Here is a 13,220-nt window from a genome sequence, read left to right as displayed (position 1 = left end):
CAACCCACAGTACAGAATACAGAATGTGGATTTCATTCTACAGTGTAATCTCTTGCAGAATTTTAAGCAGGTGAGTGATATGATCTGATTTCTGCTTTTAAAAGGTCACTCAGATTGCTGTGTGGAGAACGGATTATTAGGGCCAGGACCACAGACAGGGACACCATTAGTGCAACACTTCAGGCAGGAGATGCTGGTGACTTGCAGGAAGGTGTTCTGAGAACTGTGACCAGGTATGTGCAGCACTTAGGCAGCTGGGGTCTCTCAAAGAACTGAACCAGGAAATGAGCTAACACTCAATCCAAAGAACTCCCAGTCCCTAAAAAGCCAGTTGGCCACACTGGAGAGTCCACATCCTATCTAGCACAATCTCCGGCTCTTGCAAAGACAAGAAAGGGCATTCCAGGATAGATGGAACGTCTTCGGTGGAGCGATGATGATGAGAAGATGGAACTTCTCAATGTCAACTTTGTAGTTGGGTTTTCCACCTGGCTCCCCATTATCCAGATAACTTATGAAAAGGCAATGTGTCATTCACTAGTTTCTCTACACCATAGGGAAGATAGTTCCATTTCCTAGTCTCCACCATCGAAGGGATAATGAGCTCCGTAAGCCTATCACTGCTGTATGAAGAGGAGGAAAGGGTGTTCAACCCAAAGCTCTTCCAGGAATCTACACTGGCTGCACGGGTTCCTCAGTCTGGGAAGGCCACTGGTGTTCAGTCCATTTCCCTGACTGGTACTTCCTCAGCCCTGCCACCATGGTTCAACCAATCCCTTCTTTGTCCCTGCCCTGCCTCCTGCCCCACCTCTTTCCTTCGTCTCTCTCTGACCCCCAGGGCTCTCCTAGGCTTCCAGCTTCAGAGTTCCTGATTCACTCACTCATCCAGCATTTACATGAGAGCACCTACCATGCGCCAGGCTCTGCTCTAGATCCTAAGCATCCAGACGCCATGCTTGCGCTCACAAAGCTTGTATTCTAGTCAGAAGAGACAAGCAAATAAGAGAATCAGTTTGGCCAGGTGTGATGGCTCATGCCTGTAATCCTAGCACTTTGGGAGGCCAAGGTGGGTGGATCACCTGAGGTCAGGAGTTCGAGACCAGCCTGGCCACCATGGAGAAACCCCATCTCCACTAAAAATACAAAAATTAGCCAGGTCATGGTGGCGGGCACCTATAATCCCAGCTACTCATAGGGCTGAGGCAGGAGAATTGCTCAAACCCAGGGGGCGGAGATTGCAGAGCTGAGATCACTCCACTTCACTCCAGCCTGGGTGGAAGAGTGAAACTCCATCACAAATTAAAAAAAAAAAAAAGAAGAATCCATTTAAAAACATCAAATAGTGATAGCGCTCTCTATGCAGGAGTATTTTAAAACACACACACTTCTTTCTGAGAAGATCACGTTTGTCAGGCTCTATACCATGTGAAGAGTAAGTGAACAGCAGTCCAGGTAGACGAATAGTTTGTGCAAAGGCCCTGGGGCAGAGTGAAAGGGAAGATTCATGGAGCTGAACACAGGCCAGCGTGCAGTAATTCTCAATGGGACTGTCAGTGACAACATGATATGGGACTGTCCTTGAGCTTGGGGATTCCTAACATCTCTGGCCTCCCTCCCACTAAATGCTGGTCAAGCCCCCAGTCCTAACTACTATAAATTACCTGACACACATGCTTTTTCCAGTGGCATGTGAGCAGCTGTAGTGCTGCCTCAGTCAAGAAGCACAGCAGGCAGGAATGAGCACAGTTCAATGGGGACAAAGAGGAAGGTGGGCCCGTTTCACCCCAGCCTTTGCAGGCAGGTGTATTATTTTCCTAGGACTACTGTGACAAAGTGCCACAAACTGAGTGGCTGAGATAACACAAGTTTTTTAACTCACAATTCTGCAGACTGGAAGTCTAAAATCAAGGTGCCAGCATTGCTAGTTCCTTCTGAGGGCTGCAAGGGAGGCTCTATCCCATACCTTTTTCTAACTTCTTGTGGCTCAAGCATTTTGCTTTGCAGACACTGCTCTACATCATCTTCTCTCTGTACGTGTCTGTCTCTGTGTCTAAATTGCCTTTTTCATATGGGCATCAGTCATGTTGGTTCAGGGCCCACCTACCAACCCCATCTTAACTTAATCATCTGCAAAGAACTTATTTCCAAATAAGGCCACATTCACAGGCACTTGAGACTTCAGCATCTTTTGGGGGAGATGCAGTTCAACCCCTAATACAGGATATGGAATTTGAATTTTATTTTCAATGTAATCTCTTGGAGAATTTTAAGCAGGTGAGTGATAAGATCTGATCTCTGCTTTTAAAAGGTCGCTGGAGTTGCTGTGTGGAGAATGGATTATTGACAGCAAGACCAGAAGCAGGGATGCCAATTAATGCAAAACTTCAGGCAGCAGATGCTGGTGGCTTGGAAGAAGGTGTCGTGATAACTGTGGTCAGGTATACACAGCACTTAGACAGCTGGGGCCTCTCAAAGAACTGAACTAGGAAGTGGGCTAACACATCCGACACTCAGCGTGGCCAAGCTGTCTGGGGACAGACGACCAAAATACAAACTGTGGGACCTGAAGGTAACCAGCCTTCAGGTAGAGACCAGATGACCTAGACAGGTTTCTGAGGGCAGACGGAGAATGAAGAGATCTTCCAAGTGCCCTTCCAGCTGCAGGAGTATATAGTGCTAACAGCATCCACACTCTAAGTCAAGACAAAAATCTGCCTCTGCCACGTCGAGCAACTTAGGCCGAGAGAGGCCAGCTGACAATGGCATACGCCAGGGCCGCACACTGCCACTTCCTTTTCGAGCTGTACCAATACACGTCCCTTCCAATCAATTAATATTTCCCTCTCAGTGAACAAGAACAAGTTAACACGCTGACACAGTGTGGGCTACTTTCCAGGGTTTGTCTGCTGACAGATTAAAAAGTATGTCAACATGGCTTGATACTAACAAATATTGCAAAGCGGGAGCCTTTGTTTGTTTTGTTTTATTTTGTTTTGTTTTGTTTTCCCGGTTCGCTGGTAATGCTGGTGAACCCACACCTGCATTCATGCAAAGGTAGACTGACCAGGTGATGTCAGCCCAGCCAAGACCTCGGTATGCAAAAGTGCTGGTGAATTGCAACAGCCAGTCAGTTGCTCACTCCTGCTGGATGAATCAGCCAGGAGAACAGCAGCCAGTGAGTAGGTGCGCAGCTTCTTTATTATGCAATTGGAGGGTACGACATGGTTGTCATAAGATGCACTTTTAAGTGGCTGAGTTTTCAATATTAAAGGTGAAAGGTGGCAACAGGAGAAGCTTTTTGCAACTTTTCAAGAAAAGTTCTTTTTTTTAAAGTGTCTTTTAATTTTTTAAATAAAGCACTAACTCTGAATGTTTTCTCATTCTCCAACCTCTCTGGCTACCTGCTCACAAAGAGTGATTAAGGGCTGTCTGACATCCAAGGTCACTGGACTGGCGGGAATGCAAAGTCCCTCTAAAGAGCAGGGTTTGCCAGCTACGGCCCACCGCTCAATTCCATTCCACCATCTGCTTCTGCACTGCGCCTGATCAAAGTCTGGCTTTCATGTTTTTAAATGGTTTTTAAAAAATTTAAAAAGCCGTATTTCATAACACACGACTCACATTTCATCACACTTGAAAATTAAAGCTACACTTAATTCAAGTTTCAACATCCATAAAGAGAGGTGTATTGAAATACGGCCATGCCCATTTGTTTCCATATTATCTATGATGCCTTTCATGAAACAACAGCAAGGTTGAATAGTTTTTCAGAGACTGTTTGGCCTAAAAAGTCTAAAATGTTGCCTGTCTGATTCTTTAGAGAAAAATTTTGATGACTCCTACTATAGAGTTTGAGGAAGAAGCATACTGGATCCTGCTATGTGGTTTCTATGCCATTTTCTTTTCTTTTCTTTTTTCCTGAGACAGAGTCTCACTGTGTCACCCAGGCTGGAGTGCAGTGGTGTGATCTCAGCTCACTGCAACCTCCACCTCCCAGATTCAAGCGATTCTCCCTGCCTCAGCCTCCCGAATAGCTGGGATTACAGGCATGCGCTACCACACTGGCTAATTTTTGTATGTTTAGTAGAGACAGGGTTTCACCATGTTGGCCAGGCTGGTCTCAAACTCCTGACCTCAGGTGATCCACCTGCCTTGGCCTCCCAAAGTGCTGGGATTACAGGCGTGAGCTACTCTGATGGCCTCTATGCACTTTCAATTATTCTCCTAACTCTTTTAGATTACTTTTATTAATTTAAAAATCTGTATGAAGCTCCTACTAGGCAGGCAACATGCTGGGTCCTGGAGGTACAGCTGAGAACAATGAGGGACAGCCCCTGCTCTCAGAGCTGAAAGTCCAGGGGAATAACAGGCGTTAATCACACCATGCAAATGCAACGTACCAAAAAACGATAACCTTGGCAAGTGTTCAGACAGGAGGTTCCCAGAGCTATAAAAGCACAAAGTAGGTGAATTGATCTCCTGTTCTGGAATATCAAGGAAGATATGCCAAGGTGTAGATTAATGATTATCTGGAATTTGTAGGAAATGTTGACGTTAGCAAGGGAAGAGGGAAGAGAACGAGTATTTCAATTTCTTTTGGGTATGTGTGTTTTTGTTTTTTGAGACAAGAGTTTTGCTCTTGTTGCCCAGGCTGGAGTGCAGTGGCATAATTCCAGCTCACTACAACTTCCGCCTCCTGGACTCAAGCGATTCTTCTGCCTCAGCCTCCCAAGTAGCTGGGACTACAGGCATGCACCACCATGCCCAGCTAATTTTTTTTTTGTATTTAGTAGAGATGGGGTTTCACCATGTTGGTCAGGCTGGTCTCAAACTCCTGACCTCAGGTGATCCACCCGCCTCAGCTTCCCAAAGTGCTGGGGTTACAGGCGTGAACCACTGTGCCCGGCTGCGTATTTCAATTTATTGGCCACATCCTTCTTACATTCTTCCAGTCCTTACTGTACTGGAATGGGGAGAAGCACAGAAAAGGAGAGGAGCAAGGACAAGGCAAAGGTGGAGGGTTGGGAAGGATCCAAGCTATGCAGACACGGTCTTTACCCTAAGGGCAGTGGGGAGTTGTGCAACACCTTGTCAGCAGCACTATTCCATGAGCAAAACTCTGGAAGCAACCAAAAGACCAGAGGAGAACAGATAAATAAAAACTGGTATAGTCACACAATGGAGCATTAAAAAGCAGTGAAAGCAAATCCACTACAACCACATGCAACAACATGGATGAGTCTTAGCAACATGTTATTAAATAAACAAAGCAGATCCCAGCAGATAACACACAATACGATCAACTTCACATAAAGTTAAAGGTAACTAAAATTTAACAAGATGTATTTTAGGAATATACTAATGTAATAAAACCATATTTCAATAAAGCAAGGAAATCGCCAAATACAAGGCTTAGAATCGTGAGTTGGCAGTGTTAGGGGATGGGGCGCAGCACTCAGATAGATAAACATTGTGAATGTTCCATTTTTTTTGTGGGTAATAGGTTCATAGATATTTATTATATTAAAAATTCAATGCCAGACACGGTGGCTCAGGCCTGTGATCCTAGCACTTTGGGAGGCCTAGGCGGGTGGATCCCCTGAGATCAGGAGTTTGAGACCAGCCTGGCCAACATGATGAAACCTCGTCCCTACTAAAAATACAAAGAAATTAGCCAGGCATGGTGGCAGGCATCTGTAGTACCAGCTACTTGGGAGGCTGAGGCAGGAGAATCACTTGAACCTGGGGACAGGAGGTTGCAGTGAGCCAAGATTGCGCCACTTTACTCCAGCCTGGGTGTAAGAGTGAAACTCTGCCTCAAAAAAAAAAAAAAAAAAAATTCAAGGCCAAGTACAGTGGCTCACACTTGTATTATAATATCAGCACTTTGGGAAGCTGGGGCAGGAGGATTGCTTGAGCCCAGACCACAGTGAGTTATGACTGCACCACTGTACTCTACCTTGGGCATCAGAGCAAGACCCTATCTCCTTAAGAAAAAAATTAAAAATAGCCTGGCGTGGTGGCTCGTGCCTGTAGTCCCAGCTACTCGGGATGCTGAGGTGGGAGGATCGCTTGAGCCCAGGAGTTCTGGGCTGTAGTGTGCTATGCTAACCGGGTGTCCACACTAAGTTTGGCATCAATATGGTGACCTCCCGGGGTCGGGTGACCACCAGGTTGCCTAAGGAGGGGTGAACCGGCCCAGGTTGGAAACAGAGCAGGTCAAAACTCCCGCACTGATCAGTAGTGGGATCACGCCTGTGAATAGCCACTGTACTCCAGCCTGGGCAACATAGCGAGACCCTGTCTCAAAAAAAATAAAAATAAAAATAAAAAATAATTAAAAAATAAAAATAAAAATAGCCATGAGGCTGATGTAACTATTACGCATTGTTATGCCTGTATCAAAATACGTCATATACCTTATAAATACATACGTCTACTATGTACTCACAAAAATGAAAAATAAAAAAAATGAAAACAAAACAAAATAACCATGAGAAGTTATGGGCATTTATAACAGAGGGTGGCATGTTCAACATGCTCATTTCCGGTTCATCATGATCTCTCTGGCTGAATTCTGGAGAATTCTTTGGAATGGGGCAAGAGTGGAAGCAGGTAGCCTAGTGAAGAGGCTACTGTAAAGGTACAGCCAGAGATGAGGGAGGCTTAGACCTGGGGAAAGGTGGCAGAGGCAGAGAGAATCGTACCTTTGCTCAGACTGACTTGCTGCCCATGTTTGCATTTCGGGCATCAGTATTAAAGAAACAGCAACTCAACACTCTTAAGTAGATGCTAGGAAATAAAACGGAATCAGGTGGGAGCTGAATGATGAGAACTTACGAACATAAAGACGGGAACAGCAGATGCTGGAGTCTAGTTGAGTGGGGGAGGGTGGGAGGAGGGAGAGGAGAAGAAAAGATGATTATTGGGTACTGGGCTTAATAACTGGATGGTGAAATAATATGTACAACAAGCCCCTGTGACATGTTTATCTATGCAACAAAGCTTTACATATACCTCCACACATAAAATAAAAATTAAATTGTAAAAAAAAGGAAATTAATCAGGACAGTGTTTGTGGCAACAGATTTCCAAGTCATCTCATTAGGAAAGGTGTTATCCAGTGAATGAACATAGACTCCATCTGAATGATGCTTTGGGAAGCATCTGAGCATGATCAGCCCGGGAGCTAGCATAAGAGAGCTCCAGAAAACTCTTCTTATCTCCTGGAAAAATAAGAGAAAAATCACAACAAAACTATACTTGGACAATGTCACCCAGCCGCCCAGGAAGGTTTTCTCCCTCCCTCTCACTACACCTGTCTTCTGCCTCCACAATGATGACTTCTCTGAAGTAACAACTCTGGGAAACTGATTTCTCAATGGTCATGTTTAGTTTGGTGACTGCTCACTCGTCACTGCAGTTGGAGGTACAGGGTCAAGGCTAAAGTCCAGCAAAGGCGAGTGACGATTCTGCCACCCATTCTCTCGGGAAGGCTTGGAGTCATTCATGGGTGGCCACCATCTTCTCTTCACTAGGCAGCTGGTGGAACGTCAGAAGGAACTCGTTTTAGGCCTTTTGGGTTCAGGCTGCTTGGTCTCTCACTGCTTCTCTATTATGAGGCTGCCCAGTGAAGTGAAGCTTAGGATCTGGTGCTCTTAGCTCCACCCTGACTAGCTAAGAAACCTGGGGGCGGGGTGGGGTGGGCCATGGACCTGTGAATCTGTGACAACACAGTTGAAGGCACCCTGCAGATGTTACTCACCACCCCTAGGAAGCAGTCTCTACCCTGTCACTCCTCCTTTCTACTGTGGATGCTGCTGCGTTTCTCTGCATCAGGGTCAAATGGTCCCAAATAACTTTGACTTCTCTCCCAACAGGTCTAATTTACCCCATAGACGCAGGACAGGAGAACAAGGGCAGAAGCTCACTGATGCTGTTCTCAGCAGTCATAGATCTTTCATCCACCCTGGTGGGCAGGCTTTAACCTCTCAGTGCCCAATGGCTTCTCTTCCTTTCCTCTTCAGCTCTCTCGTTTTTTTAAATCTGGTTGCTTGTTAGTTACTATACTTGCAAAACAAACAGTTGGGAAAAGAATAAGAAGAGGAAGGGGAAGGGGAAGAGGAAGGGGAAGAAGAATCCAGTTGCTTTCTACCTTCTAAAATCTTCAGACCAGATTGAGTAAAATGACATTGTAAGAACACAGAAGGAGAAAGAGAAGAAAAAGAAGAAAGGGCCAACCACCCTTTCCTCCATCACAGCCCATATCCTGAGTCAACAAGTCTCCTTGTCTTCCTCCTGTCCCCTTCCCCAAGAAATAACAATGCATGACACTATTTACAAAATGAGTTTCACAGTTCCACGTTCTGAAGGCTTTCAAGTAAGTTTTCTAACTCAGGGGATATTAGATAAGAATCTGCCCATCAAATGATATGAATAATAATAATGATAATCTTTACAAGGGCTGTGAAAGCCCTGAAGAAGAACAGATTTTGAATTCTGAGAAATCCGGAGGGTGCTTCTCTCAGACAGCCTCACACAGAGGAGAGCCATGGTGCTGGGAGTCAGGGGTTGGGGGTGGGGTGGGATGCTCACTTAGGAGCGTTCTGACCACGTGTTCACATGCCCCGTGGACTCAGGAATGACGGACTCCGGCAACATGACAAGATCCCAGTTCACTCTTTTACATTGCATATTAAACAGATTTGCCCCGAGTAACGGATCAACATATTTACACAGATTATGAGTCATAGCCCCAAAGAACTGGAAAAGGTCTAGAAATCACCTAATCCAACTTGCTCATGTTACAGAAAAGGAAACTGAGGCCCAAAGACCCCAAGATACTGGCCCAGTCACACTTTGTGGCAGGGCTGGGGCTCAGATATTGCTTTCCAAGCGCCCAGTGTCTCTGAACTTTAGTGGAATTATTCTGTTATCTTACAGCAGACAGAAAAGCAACGAGGAAAACAAGATGAAGAAAAAAGAAATTGAAACAGGGAGAAAAGGATGGAAGAGATAGTAACAGAATTACAGGAGAAACTGTCTGCCCCAGCCATCTCTATCTTCCTCTGTATCTGCTTGATCTCATTCTTTTCCGTAACGAGTCTCTACCCCGTGTCCCACAGGCTGGCTCCTGAAACAGCGCAGCGTTATTGAGTTTATTCCAAATACACTTGATCCTTGAACAAAACACGTTGAGTCCACTTATTCATGGATTTTTCTTTTCTGCCTCTGCCACCTCTGAGACAACAAAACCAGTCCCTCCTCTCCTCTTCCTCCTCCTCCTCGGCCAACTCAACCTGAAGACAAGGAGGGTGAAGATCTTTATGATGATCCACTTCCATTTAATGAAGAGTAAACATATTTTATCTTCCAATGATTTTCTTTCTTTTTTTTTTTTTTTTTGAGATGGAGTCTCAAATAGGTACATTTGTGGAATACATTGTGGAGGTGGGAGACAGGTACCCAGGCTGGAGTGTAGTGGCACCATCTCAGCTCACTGCAACCTCTGCCTCCCAGGTTCAAGTGATTCTCCTGCCTCAGCCTCTCAAGTAGCTGGGATTACAGGCATGCACCACCATGCCCAGCTAATTTTTGTATTTTTAGTAAAGATGGGATTTCACCATATTGCTCAGGCTGGTCTTGAACTCCTGATCTCAGGTGATCCACCTGCCTCGGCCTCCCAGAGTGCTGAGATTACAGGCGTGAGCCACTGTGCCTGGTCTCTATGATTTTCCTAATGACTTTTTTTTCTCTAGCTAAATTTATTGTAAGAATACAGTATATATGGCTGGGTGCAGTAGCTCATGACTGTAATCCCAGCACTTTGGGAGGCCAACGTGGCAAAATCCCGTCTCTACTAAAAAAAACAAATACAAAAATTATCTGGGCGTGGTGGCAGGTACCTGTAATTCCACCTACTTGGGAGGCTGAGGCAGGAAAATCACTTAAACCCAGGAGGCAGAGGTTGCAGTGAGCTGAGATCATGCAACGGCACTCCCGCCTAGGCAACAGAACAAGACTCCGTCTCAAAAAAATAAATAAATAACACAGTATATAATACATGTAACATACAAAATGTGTGTTAACCAACTGTTCTTATTATCCGTAAAATTTCTGGTCAAGAGTAGGGTATTAGTAGTTAAATTTGGGGGAGATCAGATTTTCTGCTACACAGGGGGTCAGCACCCCTAACCTCCTAGTTGTTCAAGTCAACTGCACTTTTGAAGAGCGCCTGTAAATGAGAACGTTGGTGGGGCTCAGAAGAGTCAGAACAAAATTTTCAGTATCTTTGTACCATGCCCACCTCGGCCCACTCCCCGACCACTGCCAGTGAGGATGTGAGACCTGATCATCTAGGCCTAAAAGTGCAGCTCACAAGCATCATCTGGCACTGTCAAAAAGACAGAGTCGTGGCCAGGCGTTGCGGCTCACACATGTAATCCCAGAGGTTTGGGAGGCTGAGGCAGTAGGATTGCTTGAGGCCAGGAGTTCAAGACCAGCCTGGATAACATAATGAGATCCCCATCCATACAAAAAGTTTAAAAATTAGCCAGTTGTGGTGGTGCATGCCTGTAGTCCCATCTACTCAGGAGGCTGAGGTGGAAAGACCATGTGAGCTCAGGAGTTAGAGGTTAAAGAGAGCTATGATCCCGCCACGGCACTCCAGCCTGAGCCACAGAGCAAAGCCCTGTCTCAATAAACAAATACATAAATAGACTCTTGGGCGCCACCTCAAACCTAAGGGATCAGAACGTGCCTGTTAGTTAACAAGATGCCTAGATGACTCATGCACACTGAAGTGTGAAGCAATGATGGGGAGGTCATTAGCAATGGCTCTTCCCCCACCTGCCTCTTTCAGTCACAAACTTGCTTCTGGGCCCTGGGAAGAAGACAGGTCAGAGATTTCAAAGACTGAGTAAAATGTACAGTGGGAAAAAAAGAAAAGGAAGGAAGGAAGAAAGAAAGAAAGAATCACATATATCACCTTGAATAAATAAAAGGAAAAATAAAAAGAAAGAAATGCACAGTTTTAACATGCTAAAATCCAGCTGGGCTCTGTGGCTCACACCTGTAATCCCAGCACTTTGGAAAGCTGAGGTGGGGATCATTTGAGATCAGGAGTTTGAGAACAGCCTGGACAACATGGTGAAACCCTGTCTCTACTAAGAAAACAAAAATTAGCCAGGCATGGTGGCAGGCACCTGTAGTCCCAGCTACACAGGACACTGAGGCAGGAGAATCACTTGAACCTGGGAGGGGAGGCTACAGTGAGCCAAGATCATGCCACTGTACTCCAGCCTGGGTGATAGAGCGAGACTCCATCTCAAGAAAAAACAAAAAAAAAAACCAGCTAAAATCCAGGAACAAAACAGAGAAATCCACTAAAAATAGGTTGCTCCATAGCACTCCAGTGTGGTCTGACCTTTCTTCTTCAGGCCAGATGTCATCCTATGACATCCCTAGAATCCCTATGATAGGTGAGGTTTAGCAGAATCTGAAGGGAAGTAGATTTCCAGTATTACCAGCCACTCCTGAATCAGGAAAGTATAAAGGGCAGAAAAGATTTAAATATCTTGAACTTGCCCGATTATGAGGCAGAGCTAATCTCCCTCCATCCCTGGCTGGAAACGGGAAACTGGGGTCAGGTGGAGCAGGAAGATGTGGCTAGTCCTGCTGCTTCAAAGAGGCAACTTTGCAGCCAAGGTTTTCTAATGAGCAGCGTGGTGGCAAAATCACAATAAAGTTAGCAAGAGAAAATCTTCAGGTGTCAGTTCCAATTAGGGAGTAACAGACAGGGAATAAAAAGCATTATATGGAAAACCAGTTCCAACATTGAAGCTGGTAAGAGAATATTGACTTATATCCCTATTTTTCCCAAGTGCCATGTCACCCCATGCATCACATTGACACTGATGAGGATTTCTTGTTACATAATCTCTTTGCCAACATCAGGAAATAGCCCTACCCTTTTATCTAAACAGATGTGATCTTGAGAGTTACCCTCCTTACATATCTCCAGTTAGGCTGCTCAAAATAAGATTCCTGAAAGGGGAAAGAAGAGGAGAAAAGTACACATCAACATAGAATGAGTAAGCTCGAAAAAAAAAAAAAAGACAGAGCAAATTCTACAATGTGCATCCTATGAATAGACACCGCCAATATGTGATGTATATAAAGCATTCTGCACCCTTCACAGGTTTTACGTAATCTGCGGATTTTGCCAATCATGTTCATATTTATAGCCACATGCAACTCTTCGTGACACAAAAGCTAAAACAAAGGCCAAAACTTCTACCCTGGAGAATCTGAATCCGGTTGCTTTCTACCTTCTGTCTACACACACACACACACACACACGCACAAGCCATCACCATAATACAACTCTCCTGTGCCCATCACAGCTATGTAACATCACACTGTTATCCACCAAAGAACTCCGCGCAAAGGTCTTCACCACCAAGAATGAAAGCAAACCTCACTCTCACATAGGATTGCCCTTGTCATATGGCGAGAAGATGTGTAACTTGGCTTCTGAATTGGAAATGCTCAGGGAAAAAAAAAACAGATTTCAGGATCTCAGCAAAACTCCAACGTTACCACCTCACTCGTTCCACATGCTCATAAAGTAACACACGTGTGTACACTTTCATGCTCCCATATGCTTCCTAGGCCTTCAAAAGATATTTTTCTCTATTTTTATTGAACTTTGAATCCAGCTCTGCAACAATGAAAGTCTGAGGCTGTTCCAATCTGCTTCATCTTTGAGCTGGCTCTGGGCAAGGCAAGTAAATTGTAGTTCGGTTTCGTCCCACTATAAAAATCAGCAAACCTGAGCTCTGTTTTCCTCTTATCGTGGGTAGGTTGTTCATAGCCAGGACCCAGTCCAAATAACTTGAGATATTTTGCCTCTTCAGAAAAAGTTGGGGGGACACAGAGGGAAAAAACTCCTTTAAATCAGTCATAAGCCCTCTGAAATGAAATGAGGAAGGGAGTGTTTGGCTCACTGCCATCTTGCAAATGTGTTTTCAAAACCAATTATGACGCGGTGAGCAAGCAGTATATCTGTTCCTGCTCCAGAATCCGTAGACCAATCGGTGGGGTGGGGATTTCTTGGACTCTCTGGTTCTTGGGACTGGGGGGACAGTTCTCTGTGGAAGCCTCTTGATAGAAGAAAGGATTTCTTTCTCAAAAGGACATCTTTTATTTCCCCATCTGTT

The 13,220-nt window shown here is 45.0% G+C and overlaps 1 protein-coding gene across 23 annotated transcripts in view; it reads right to left on the bottom strand.

Moving 5' to 3' along the window:
* LOC128931702 (uncharacterized) overlaps positions 1–13,220 on the bottom strand; it is a 664,375-nt gene that overhangs the window by 346,037 nt on the left and 305,118 nt on the right. The gene's annotated exons all lie outside the window — the stretch shown is intronic.

Source organism: Callithrix jacchus, chromosome 4, assembly GCF_049354715.1.
Source record: "Callithrix jacchus isolate 240 chromosome 4, calJac240_pri, whole genome shotgun sequence".
Classification (NCBI taxonomy): Eukaryota; Metazoa; Chordata; class Mammalia; order Primates; family Cebidae; genus Callithrix; species Callithrix jacchus.
This window is presented reverse-complemented; position numbering and strand designations above follow the sequence as displayed.